The sequence below is a fragment of the Pseudophryne corroboree genome, chromosome 6 (genome assembly GCF_028390025.1).
Source record: "Pseudophryne corroboree isolate aPseCor3 chromosome 6, aPseCor3.hap2, whole genome shotgun sequence".
NCBI lineage: Eukaryota > Metazoa > Chordata > Amphibia > Anura > Myobatrachidae > Pseudophryne > Pseudophryne corroboree.
The window spans coordinates 456,086,832-456,100,058 of record NC_086449.1 but is presented as its reverse complement, the minus strand read 5'-3'; the positions used below and the strand labels follow the sequence as shown (position 1 = coordinate 456,100,058).

Sequence of the window (13,227 nt, the reverse complement as noted above, 5' to 3'; positions counted from 1 at the left end):
TATTTGTTCTAACGACAGTAAAATATTGTCCCTGTCCAGGGTATCAATATTTTCAATCAGGGACTCTGACCAAACTACCCCAGCACTGCCCATCCAGGCAGTCGCTACAGCTGGTCGTAGTATAACACCTGCATGTGTGTATATACTTTTTTGGATATTTTCCATCCTCCTATCTGATGGATCTTTAAGTGCGGCCGTCTCAGGAGAGGGTAACGCCACTTGTTTAGATAAGCGTGTTAGCGCCTTGTCCACCCTAGGAGGTGTTTCCCAGCGCTCCCTAACCTCTGGTGGGAAAGGGTATAATGCCAATAATTTCTTTGAAATTATCAGCTTTTTATCAGGGGCAACCCACGCTTCATTACACACGTCATTTAATTCTTCTGATTCAGGAAAAACTATAGGTAGTTTTTTAATACCCCACATAATACCCTGTTTAGTGGTACCTGTAGTATCAGCTAAATGTAACGCCTCCTTCATTGCCAAAATCATATAACGTGTGGCCCTACTGGAAAATACGGTTGATTCGTCACCGTCACCACTGGAGTCATCGCCTGTGTCTGGGTCTGTGTCGACCGACTGAGGCAAAGGGCGTTTCACAGCCCCTGACGGTGTTTGAGTCGCCTGGACAGGCACTAATTGATTGTCCGGCCGCCTCATGTCGTCAAACGACTGCTTTAGCGTGTTGACACTATCCCGTAGTTCCATAAATAAAGGCATCCATTCCGGTGTCGACTCCCTAGGGGGTGACATCCTCATATTTGGCAATTGCTCCGCCTCCACACCAATATCGTCCTCATACATGTCGACACACACGTACCGACACACAGCAGACACACAGGGAATGCTCCTAACGAAGACAGGACCCACTAGCCCTTTGGGGAGACAGAGGGAGAGTTTGCCAGCACACACCAAAAGCGCTATATATATATATCAGGGATAGCCTTATAATAAGTGCTCCCTTATAGCTGCTTTGTTATATCAAATTTTCGCCATAAATGTGCCCCCCCCTCTCTGTTTTACCCTGTTTCTGTAGTGCAGTGCAGGGGAGAGACTTGGGAGCCGTCCTGACCAGCGGAGCTGTGAGAGGAAATGGCGCCGTGTGCTGAGGAGATAGGCCCCGCCCCTTTTCTGGCGGGCTCGTCTCCCGCTATTTAGAAAAATTAGGCAGGGGTTAAATATCTCCATATAGCCTCTAGGGCTATATGTGAGGTATTTTTAGCCTTTATAGGTAATCATTTTGCCTCCCAGGGCGCCCCCCTCCCAGCGCCCTGCACCCTCAGTGACTGCCGTGTGAAGTGTGCTGAGAGGAAAATGGCGCACAGCTGCAGTGCTGTGCGCTACCTTTTGAAGACTGCAGGAGTCTTCAGCCGCCGATTCTGGACCTCTTCTGTCTTCAGCATCTGCAAGGGGGCCGGCGGCGTGGCTCCGGTGACCATCCAGGCTGTACCCGTGATCGTCCCTCTGGAGCTTGATGTCCAGTAGCCAAGAAGCCAATCCATCCTGCACGCAGGTGAGTTGACTCCTTCTCCCCTCAGTCCCTCGCTGCAGTGATCCTGTTGCCAGCAGGAATCACTGTAAAATAAAAAACCTAGCTAAACTTTTTCTAAGCAGCTCTTTAGGAGAGCCACCTAGATTGCACCCTTCTCGGCCGGGCACAAAAATCTAACTGGAGTCTGGAGGAGGGTCATAGGGGGAGGAGCCAGTGCACACCACCTGATCGGAAAAAGCTTTACTTTTTGTGCCCTGTCTCCTGCGGAGCCGCTATTCCCCATGGTCCTTTCAGGAACCCCAGCATCCACTAGGACGATAGAGAAATATTTATTTGCTGCCAAACGTGCCCCCCCTTCTCTTTTTTTTACCCTGATTCTGAAGCAGGACTGCAGGGGAGAGTCAGGGAGCCGTCCTTCCAGCGGAGCTGTGAGGGAAAATGGCGCTTGTGTGCTGAGGAGATAGGCTCCGCCCCTTCACGACGTCCTTATCTCCCGCTTTTTTGTGTAAAATGGCAGGGGATTAAAATACATCCATATAGCCCAGGAGCTATATGTGATGTATTCTGTTTTGCCACCTAAGGTATTCTGTTATATTGCGTCTCAGGGCGCTCCCCCCCCAGCGCCCTGCACCCTCAGTGACCGGAGTGTGAAGTGTGCTGAGAGCAATGGCGCACAGCTGCGGTGCTGTGCGCTACCTTAGTCTGAAGACAGGATGTCTTCTGCCGCCGATTTCACCGGACCTCTTCGTCTCTTCTGGCTCTGTAAGGGGGACGGCGGCGCGGCTCCGGTGACCCATCCAGGCTGAACCTGTGATCGTCCCTCTGGAGCTAGTGTCCAGTAGCCTAAGAAACCCGATCCACTCTGCACTCAGGTGAGTCCGTTTCTTCTCCCCTTAGTCCCACGATGCAGTGAGCCTGTTGCCAGCAGGACTCACTGAAAATAAAAAAAACTAACTAAACTTTTATTCTAAGCAGCTCAGGAGAGCCACCTAGATTGCACCCTTCTCGGCCGGGCACAAAAATCTAACTGAGGCTTGGAGGAGGGTCATAGGGGGAGGAGCCAGTGCACACCACCTGATCCTTAAGCTTTTATTTTGTGCCCTGTCTCCTGCGGAGCCGCTATTCCCCATGGTCCTTACGGAGTCCCAGCATCCACTAGGACGTCAGAGAAAATGGTGATTTATTATATTATATTAATGTTTGTTTACATATACTTAAGCAATGAATGTGTGATGAAGTTTTTTTTCTCTTACGTCCTAGAGGATGCTGGGGACTCCGTAAGGACCATGGGGTATAGACCGGCTCCGCAGGAGACATGGGCACTCTAAAGACTTTAGAATGGGTGTGCACTGGCTCCTCCCTCTATGCCCCTCCGCCAGAGCTCAGTTAGATCCTGTGCCCAGAGGAGACTGGGTGCACTGCAGGGGAGCTCTACTGAGTTTCTCTGAAAGATACTTTTTGTTAGGTTTTTTATTTTCAGGGAGCACTGCTGGCAACAGGCTCCCTGCATCGTGGGACTGAGGGGAGAGAAGCAGGCCTACTTAAATGATAGGCTCTGCTTCTTAGTCTACTGGACACCATTAGCTACAGAGGGTCGGAACGCCGCGCCGCCGTCCTCCTCACAGAGCCGGAAGATAGAAGCCGGGTGAGTATTAAGAAGAAAGAAGAATTCAAAGGCGGCAGAAGACTTCAGATCTTCACTGAGGTAACGCGCAGCAGTAACGCTGCGCGCCATTGCTCCCACACATACACACACAGCGGGCACTGTAAGGGTGCAGGGCGCAGGGGGGGCGCCCTGGGCAGCAATATAAACCTCAAGGGACACTGGCAGATGGATTATATACTGCGGAGGCGGTATATTAAAAAAAACCCGCCAGTATAAATAATTTGAGCGGGACCAAAGCCCGCCGCTGAGGGGGCAGGGCTTGATCCTCCAGCACTAACAAGTGCCATTTTCTCCACAGCACACTGCAGAGAAGCTGGCTCCCCGGACTCTCCCCTGCTGAACACGGTTACAGAGGGCAAAACAGAGGTGGGGAGGCACATAAATTGGCGCAGTGAGTGTAATTGTATATATATTTCTATAAAAGCGCTGTACTAGCTGGGATTTTATTCCAGTGTCCGGTGGCGCTGGGTGTGTGCTGGCATACTCTCTCTCTGCCTCTCCAAAGGGCCTTATTGGGGGACTGTCTCCATATAGATATATCCCTGAGTGTGTGGGGGTGTCGGTACATGTGTGTAGGCATGTCTGAAGCGGAAGGCTCATCTAGGGAGGAGGTGGAGCAGATGATTGTGATGTCTCCGTCGGCAACGCCGACACCTGATTGGTTGGATATGTGGAATGTTTTAAATGCAAATGTGTCTTTATTACATAAGAGATTGGACAAAGCAGATTGCAGGGATAAAACAGGGAGTCAATCCATGGCTTTGACTGTGTCACAGGGCCCTTCTGGGTCTCAGAAACGTCCACTGTCCCAAGTAGCAGACACTGATACCGACACGGATTCTGACTCCAGTGTCGACTACGATGATGCGAGGTTACACCCAAGGGTGGCCAAAAGTATTCATTATATGATTATTGCAATAAAAGATGTTTTGCATATCACAGATGACCCCTCTTTCCCTGACATGAGGGTATGTATGTTTAAGGAAAAGAAACCTGAGACAACTTTTCCCCCATCTCATGAGCTGAATGAGTTATTTGAAAAAGCTTGGGAAACTCCAGACAAGAAACTGCAGATTCCCAAGAGAATTCTTATGGCGTATCCTTTCCCGGCACAGGACAGGTTACGATGGGAATCCTCTCCCAAGGTGGACAAGGCTTTAACGCCCTTGTCCAAAAAGGTGGCGCTACCATCCCCGGACACGGCAGCCCTCAAGGATCCTGCTGATCGCAGACAGGAGACTACCTTAAAATCAATTTATACACATACGGGTGCCTTGCTCAGACCGGCAATAGCGTCGGCTTGGGTTTGTAGCACTGTAGCAGCTTGGGTAGATACCTTGTCAGCTGACATTGATACCCTAGATAGGGATACCATTTTATTGACCTTAGCTCACATTAGAGACGCAGTCATATATATGAGAGACGCTCAGAGAGACGTTGGGCTGCTAGGTTCAAGAGCCAACGCCATGGCGATTTCTGCTAGGCGAGCCCTGTGGACCCGCCAATGGACGGGCGATGCCGACTCAAAGAGGCATATGGAAGTTTTGCCTTACAAGGGTGAGGTTTTATTTGGGGAAGGTCTCGCGGACCTTGTTTCCACTGCTACCGCGGGTAAATCTACTTTTTTGCCTTATGTTCCCCCACAGCAAAAGAAAACACCACAATATCAGATGCAGTCCTTTTGGTCGCATAAGTCTAGAAGAGGTCGGGGCTCTTCCTTCCTTGCCAGAGGTAAGGGTAGAGGGAAAAGAATGCCTGCTACGGCTAGTTCCCAGGAGCAGAAGTCCTGCCCGGCTTCTACTAAATCCACCGCATGACGCTGGGGCTCCTCTGAGGGAGTCCGCGCCGGTGGGGGCACGTCTTCCACGTCTGGGTTCAGTCAGACATGGATCCTTGGGCAATGAAAATTGTATCCCAGGGCTACAAGCTGGAATTCGTAGACTTGCCTCCTCGCCGGTTTTTCAAATCGGCTTTACCAGCTTCTTCCCCAGAAAGTGAGAAAGTTTTAGCGGCAATCCAAAAACTGTGTCAACAACAAGTGGTGGTCGAGGTTCCCCTAGTTCAACAGGGGAAGGGATACTATTCAAACCTATTTGTGGTCCCGAAACCGGATGGCTCGGTCAGACCCATTCTAAATTTAAAATTCCTAAACCTGTACTTGAAAAAGTTCAAATTCAAGATGGAATCGCTCCGGGCAGTTATCTCCAGCCTGGAAAGGGGGGATTTTATGGTGTAACTAGACATAAAGGATGCATACCTTCATGTCCCCATATATCCCCCTCATCAGGCGTACCTGAGATTCGCTGTACGGGACTCTCATTACCAGTTTCAGAGTTTGCCGTTTGGGCTTTCCACGGCCCCGAGGATTTTCACCAAGGTAATGGCGGAAATGATGGTGCTCCTGCGCAGGCAGGGAGTCACAATTATCCCGTACTTGGACGATCTCCTGATAAAAGCGAGATCGAGAGATCAGTTGCTGAAAAGCGTGTCGCTCTCCCTGAGAGTGCTGCAGCAACATGGCTGGATTCTAAATCTACCAAAGTCACAGTTGGTTCCAACGACTCGGCTATCTTTCTTGGGCATGATTCTGGACACGGAACAAAAGAGGGTTTTTCTCCCGATGGAAAAAGCCCAGGAACTCCAGAACATGGTCAGAGACCTGTTAAAACCGAAAAGAGTGTCAGTCCATCAATGCACTCGAGTACTGGGAAAAATGGTGGCAACCTACGAGGCCATCCCCTTCGGCAGGTTTCATGTGAGGACATTTCAGTGGGACCTTCTGGACAAGTGGTCCGGGTCCCATCTTCAAATTCATCAGAAAATAAGCCTGTCCCCCAGGGCCAGGGTGTCTCTCCTGTGGTGGCTGCAGAGTGCTCATCTTCTAGAGGGTCGCAGGTTCGGCATTCAAGACTGGGTTCTGGTGACCACGGACGCGAGCCTCCAAGGATGGGGAGCAGTCACACAGGGAAGAAATGTTCAGGGAACATGGTCAAGCCAGGAGGCTTGTCTACACATCAACATACTGGAATTAAGGGCCATATACAACGGCCTACGACAAGCTGAAAATCTTCTTCGCGAACTACCAGTACTGATTCAATCAGACAACGTCAAAGCCGTGGCTCATGTAAACCGCCAAGGTGGGACAAAGAGCAGAGTGGCAATGGCGGAAGCCACACGGATTCTACGCTGGGCAGAAAATCATGTAAGCGCTCTGTCAGCAGTCTTCATTCCGGGAGTGGACAACTGGGAAGCAGACTTCCTCAGCAGACACGATCTCCATCCAGGAGAGTGGGGACTTCATCAAGAAGTTTTTGCAGAGATAACAAGTCTTTGGGGACTTCCTCAAATATACATGATGGTGTCACGCCTCAACAAGAAGCTTCGGAGGTATTGTTCCAGGTCAAGGGACCCTCAGGCAGTAGCGGTAGACGCCCTGGCGACACCATGGGTGTTTCAGTCGGTCTATGTATTCCCTCCTCTTCCTCTCATCTCCAAAATATTGAGAATCATAAGAAGAAAAAGAGTGTATACTCATTGTTCCAGATTGGCCTCGAAGGGCCTGGTATTCAGATCTTCAGGAGATGCTCACAGAAGATCCATGGCCTCTTCCTCTCAGAGAGGACCTGTTACAGCAGGGGCCCTGCGTGTTCCAAGACTTACCGCGGTTACGTTTGACGGCATGGCGGTTGAACACCGAATCCTAGCTGGAAAAGGTATTCCGGAGGAAGTCATCCCTACTCTGATAAGGGCTAGGAAGGAGGTGACGGCGAAGCATTATCACCGTATCTGGAGGAAGTATGTTTCTTGGTGTGAAGCCAAGAATGCTCCTACAGAAAATTTCCACCTGGGCCGTTTTCTCCACTTTTTACAGACAGGAGTGGATATGAGCCTGAAGTTAGGCTCCATTAAGGTACAGATTTCGGCCCTATCTATATTCTTTCAGAAGGAATTGGCTTCTCTCCCAGAAGTCCAGACTATTGTGAAGGGAGTGCTGCACATCCAGCCCCCTTTTGTGCCCCCAGTGGCACCATGGGACCTTAACGTGGTGTTACAGTTCCTTAAGTCACACTGGTTTGAACCTCTTCAAACAGTTGAGTTGAAATTTCTCACTTGGAAAGTGGTCATGTTGTTGGCCTTGGCATCTGCGAGGCGGGTGTCCGAGTTGGCGGCTTTATCTCACAAAAGCCCCTATCTGATTTTCCATATGGATAGAGCAGAGTTGAGGACTCGTCCTCAATTTTTGCCTAAGGTGGTTTAATCGTTTCATATGAACCAACCTATTGTGGTACCTGTGGCTACGGGTGTCTTGGAGGACTCCAAGTCCCTCGATGTAGTCAGGGCCTTCAAAATTTATGTAGCCAGGACGGCTCGGGTTAGGAAAACAACAAGGTTGGCGCTCCTGCTTCTAAGCAGACTATTGCTCGCTGGATCTGTAACACAATTCAGCAGGCTCATTCTACGGCTGGATTGCCGTTACCAAATTCGGTAAAGGCCCATTCCACTAGGAAGGTGAGCTCTTCTTGGGCGGCTGCCCAAGGCGTCTCGGCATTACAGCTTTGCCGAGCGGCTACTTGGTCGGGTTCAAACACTTTTGCAAAATTCTACAAGTTTGATACCCTGGCTGATGAGGACCTCATGTTTGCTCAATCGGTGCTGTAGAGTCATCCGCACTCTCCCGCCCGGCCTGGAGCTTTGGTGTAATCCCCATGGTCCTTACGGAGTCCCCAGCATCCTCTAGGACGTAAGAGAAAATAAGATTTTAAACCTACCGGTAAATCTTTTTCTCCTAGTCCGTAGAGGATGCTGGGCGCCCGTCCCAGTGCGGACATATTTCTGCAAGGCTTGTATATAGTTATTGCTTACATAAGGGTTATGTTACAGTTAAGATCAGTCTTTGGCTGATGCTGTTTTGTTCATACTGTTAACTGGCTGCGTATATTCCATGTTATACGGTGTGGATGGTGTGGGCTGGTATGAATCTTGCCCTTAGATTAACAAAAATCCTTTCCTCGTACTGTCCGTCTCCTCTGGGCAGAGTTTCTCTAACTGAGGTCTGGAGGAGGGGCATAGAGGGAGGAGCCAGTGCACACCCATTCTAAAGTCTTTAGAGTGCCCGTGTCTCCTGCGGAGCCCGTCTATACCCCATGGTCCTTACGGAGTCCCCAGCATCCTCTACGGCAGGCTTTCCCAACCACGGTCCTCAAGGCACACCAACAGTGCAGGTTTTAGTGATATCCAGGTTTCAGCACAGGTGACTTAATTAGTAACTCAGTTATTTTGATTTAACCATCTGTGCTGCAGCCTGGATATCACTAAAACCTGCACTGTTGGTGTGCCTTGAGGACCGTGGTTGGGAATGCCTGCTCTACGGACTAGGAGAAAAAGATTTACCGGTAGGTTTAAAATCTTATTTTTAATATACTCGTATGTTTATACAATGTTACTTTCTATACAAATACTATATCCTGGATTTACCAACAAAATTACTGATGCTTTCTATTCTATTTACATAGATACTGTATGTTTAAAACGGGAAGCAGTTAGCTTCTCCCGGCGGTCAAAATACAAATGCCGGGATACCGAAGGAGGACACAATGCCGACATCTACATACCGACACCACTCGGGATGCCGGCATCACATTACTGACAGCTAGCATCCCGATCATCTTCACAGCGGGACGCGCTAGCATCCTGCCGCGCGCGGGGGGTTAGGTTTAGGCAGGAGAAGGGGGTTTACCGTTAGGGAGCAGGGACGGGAAGGTTAGGGACCAGTGAGGGGGGTTTAGGCACTTAAAGGGGGAGGTTAGGCTTAGGTATCAAGTGGGGAGGGTTAGGTTTAGGCAGCGACGAAGGGAGGGTTAGGCACCAAGCAGAGAGGATTAGGGTTAGGCACCCCCTAGGAAGGGTTAGGGTAGAGAAAAGGTGAGGGTTAGGGGCCTAAATGGGGGGTTGTCGGGATTTTGATGGACGCGATGCCGCTGTCGGTATACTGACAGCCGGCATCCCGTCCATCGGCAAATAATACTGATCCCGTTTAAACATGCAGTACATCATTAACTTAATTTATTTTTCACGTTTACATTCAGTTTAAAACACAGAGGCTGTGTTTTGATGCAGCCCACACCTAGCCTATGACTAGCAATTAGTATGGTAATAGTACTAAACCATAAATTAAAGGTATACTTATATGTTAAATTTATTTATAAGTGATTACCTGACTTTCCTCCCACTTTCCGTGGTGGGAATTGCTGAACGGTAACAAGAAGCCTAGCTGCTCGCTGTCTATTTAATAATCTGGTGAATAGATGGTTGATGTAATGTCAGATTTTGCAATAAACAGCAGCAGAGCACAATATCTGAAACTTTTAGTGGACTACATAACAATACACCACCAGCCATATCAAGACCCCTGGACCTATATTTTAATAGTCCAAAAGTGCATTATATCACTGATCTAGTGAATACAATGAATAATAATGAATGATAATAATGAATGAATAATTTATTGTCGTCATCATCAAAAACAGTAGAATTTGATAGATGAGATTACATTGTACATACACACAATACAGTAAAAAAAAAAGCCTGGTCACTGGAAGTACAAACACATTATAAATTAGCATCATGGAAACATATGTATAAGGAAACAAGTTATTCACCTAACCTATTTTTTATACTCACACAGATGGGCCACATTATACTTATGTTCAGTAGGAGTCTGTGAATGTGACAACGGAATAAGAACAATGAGCTACAACCATACCCAGAATCACCTGTGCAATTAAAGAGTAAAAAAATTGTTCATATATTGTTTTTAGCTTTAATAAGTCTAATAAAGCATTACACGTAACTTACCCAGCAGCCATAACTTGGGCATTTGTTCCATCTCATACATAGAGGGATGACTGTCTGAGGATAAAGTCATTGTGACATGAACCAGGATAGCCAGTTGCAACACAAGATTTTTTGTTTTGCGTCACCCGCCATCTGCACATTCATTGAATAGGCATGAGGCCTATTTATGTAATTTTTTAGGTGGCCTCAGCCAAATGTGTGTGCAGTCTATAGCTCCCAGGATATTACGCATGGCTGCAAGACTATAGAAAGCTACCTTTAGTTCTTGCCACTGTGACTCCTGACTGGGAAAGCACTTTAAAGTATAGAAGAGATTCTTCAGGGCTGCCATAACCTGGGTGAGACAGCGGAAGAAAGTTGGCTTATGCCCACCACTCTAGACTCGACTGACTTAAAGGAAACGCAGATCACATAACAGTGTGTGTAGGATTAATATGGCTTGTAACCTTACCGTGTCTTGCTCAAGCTGATCCCAGACAAGGTCACACAGGCTCATTAAGTTAGTATGATTAAGACAGAACATCTGTATGACCTTGACATCAGAGGTGCATTGAGGTTCAACTGCCCACGAAAGAACCTAGGTCTGCGTAGGCTCTGCGGTACCTCATGGAGCTGTTGTTGGTCCTGTTTTCGCATCCTGGCACTTCATAGTCAGGTGGTGGAGTGCTGTATCTCATGTAAGTGGTGAGTATATAACTAAAGCTATAATTCCTACAGCAACATTCATCAAGTCAACATTAGTATGCCAAGCAGAAAAAAAAAATGCAGGTACAAATTCTAAGCACTAATAATACTAATAACAAGAACATTTAAACTTTACAATTTAACATGAAGTACAATTGAGGTTCTTTACACGTTTGGCCAAAAATACATACTCACCTACCACATCATGGTGAACCTCATCAGGTGGGTTTGAACATCCCTAATACTGACACATTATATACATTTATCCAGGATTTACCTATAATAGTGCCCATTCTATTATGTAGATAGCAAATGCAAGGACCTATACTACTTAAAATCACCTAAGGGCTGGTGGGAGGAGTGCTAATCTACGTAAAAGGAATCTCCACCTTCAAGTGTACATATATAAATAATTAAGGAATCAAAAGGAAGGGCATGGTCATATGGTCTACATTATGGGATAGGCATATGAATATCCTTACAAAGAATTAAGGTTCAAAAAGGGTTGAGATTACCTAAAGGATAAAAAAAGGGGCAGACTAGATGTACCAAGTGGTTCTTATCTGACGTAAAATTCTATGTTTCTATATTAACCATGTCAACATTTATCATGTTGACAGTGATGAATTGGTGCCATGGTAGAATATCGACATATTGTCACTGGTGGTCCATGTAATCATTACTTCTGTGTCAGACCTCTGATCCTCCAGCTTTCTGGAATTTATCTTCTATTCCTAACCCTTAAGGCCCAAATAGACGGGCCGATGCGGGAGAGATGTGTGTTGAGCGAACCGCTCAGCACACATCTCTCCCACCACTCAGCACAGCTAACACTAACCTCCCCCTGCAGCTTAACCCTAATGTCAATATTCTGAAAATGTCGACATTTCACATGTCTACATACTGAGAATGTCAATACATTGTCTGTCAACATTTTAACAGTGTCAACATATCTGTCAACATTATGAATGTCAATATTATCATTGTATGTTCAGTTTTATATGCACTGGAACAATTCATAAAAACTACACAATTTAAAAAAAAAATACATATAAAACTTGTGCATGCGCATTATACATTTCATGTTTCTCAATTTAATGACTTAATACTGCACATACTTTGTGCCTGATCAACCTCTGCAACATTACTGATAATTTACTACCACTTTCCAGGTTTTAGCTTAGCTTATAATACACAGCTAAACCTTCCTCCACCAAAAAAATAATTTTAAAATACAGAACATACATATTTCTTTTTCATACTCTGTGGCAGCCCGTTAGTGAGAGCAGGGATATATTTATTGTACCAGACAGAACTATTCCTAGAAAGGAAAGGATACAGAAAAGTCCTGGAGTCACTTCCATTGCCATTGACCACGAGATGTGCTGGCCCCACAAGTCAGGACATTAAGAAGAACGGCATTACATGCTTTAGGACCTGCTGCATTTCTGAATAGTGATGCCGTCCGCATTACGGGTCTGGAAACATGCCATATTATCAGTTTATAGTTTTAATAGTTTTTTTTTTCCTGTGTCCTACAGATGTAGCTAGCGATTGCGAAAAGTGTGCCCGCAAATGGAAGCGTGTATCCGCATGCATGCACCCATAGCAAATGCATTGTGTGATCACTGGGTCTGAATAGGTGTACCTGGTTGCAGTAAGTCACTCCTGCGATGTGTCGGGGGATAGATGAAAATGGATACAGCTGTATTTTGAGTACCTTTACTGTGCCTGTAGACAGAAACTAGCAAGACACAGTGTGTCTGTGGAGCTTATGATTAAGATTTACATAGTTACAAAGAATTATGTCTGGTCTGTATCTCTAAACAGGACAGACAAGAATAACATTAAATATGTACCCAATGAGGTAAACTCAAGACAGGTTATGTAATAGGTTCCGATTTAACGGGACTGGCAGAATTCCAGCTTTAAAGTTAGTAGCAATCTCGCTAAAATCCTGCTTGTTCCATATAATCGGAACAAATTACATAACACACAAGGGGCCAAATGTAGCAGAGTGAGAGTTTCAGAAAGTGAGAGATTTGGGAAGGTTTTTCAGTTTTGTTTTTTTTAACGTGGCAATCATTTACACTGCAAAACTAGGTTGATCTGGCTGTGTAAATGATTGCCGGGGGGCGTGGCTTAGCTGTGAGAGAAGGTGGACGTGTTGAAACCGAGTTCCTGCATAAATACTCATATTTGACAATCACCGTCCACACCACCTACCCATTGAGATAGGTTGCGGAGCCGGCGGGTGCCCCCTGCGCTCGTGCGGGTTGCGGCCTGCCTACCTGGTTGGAGCCGGGGACTCGAGCCGGGTGCTGTCCCGGACCGGAAGTGACGCGGCGGGGCTTTGATCACAGCCGTGGACGGCGGCGGCCCTTCTCCTGACTCCCCTGAAGGCGTCCTCCCTGCCTCCTGCCAGACCGCCCTGTGCGCCGTCGCACCACTAGCCGCGGCACCTGCTGTGTGTATCCGAGAAGCGGGAGCGTGCGCGGCTGTACTCCCTGGATGGGACGCGGCTAGCGCTGCC

The 13,227-nt window shown here is 47.2% G+C and overlaps 1 long non-coding RNA gene across 3 annotated transcripts in view; it reads right to left on the bottom strand.

Annotated features, from left to right (window-relative positions):
- LOC134932587 (uncharacterized) overlaps window positions 1-13,227 on the bottom strand; it is a 142,525-nt gene that overhangs the window by 68,608 nt on the left and 60,690 nt on the right. For 2 of the 3 annotated variants that reach the window (XR_010179415.1, XR_010179414.1), the window contains exons 3-4: window positions 9,837-9,928; window positions 9,370-9,449 (exon numbers count right to left, since the gene is read on the bottom strand). This is a non-coding gene — a long non-coding RNA (uncharacterized LOC134932587). The remainder of the gene's footprint in view (window positions 1-9,369; window positions 9,450-9,836; window positions 9,929-13,227) is intronic. The other variant, XR_010179416.1, reaches the window with a different exon arrangement.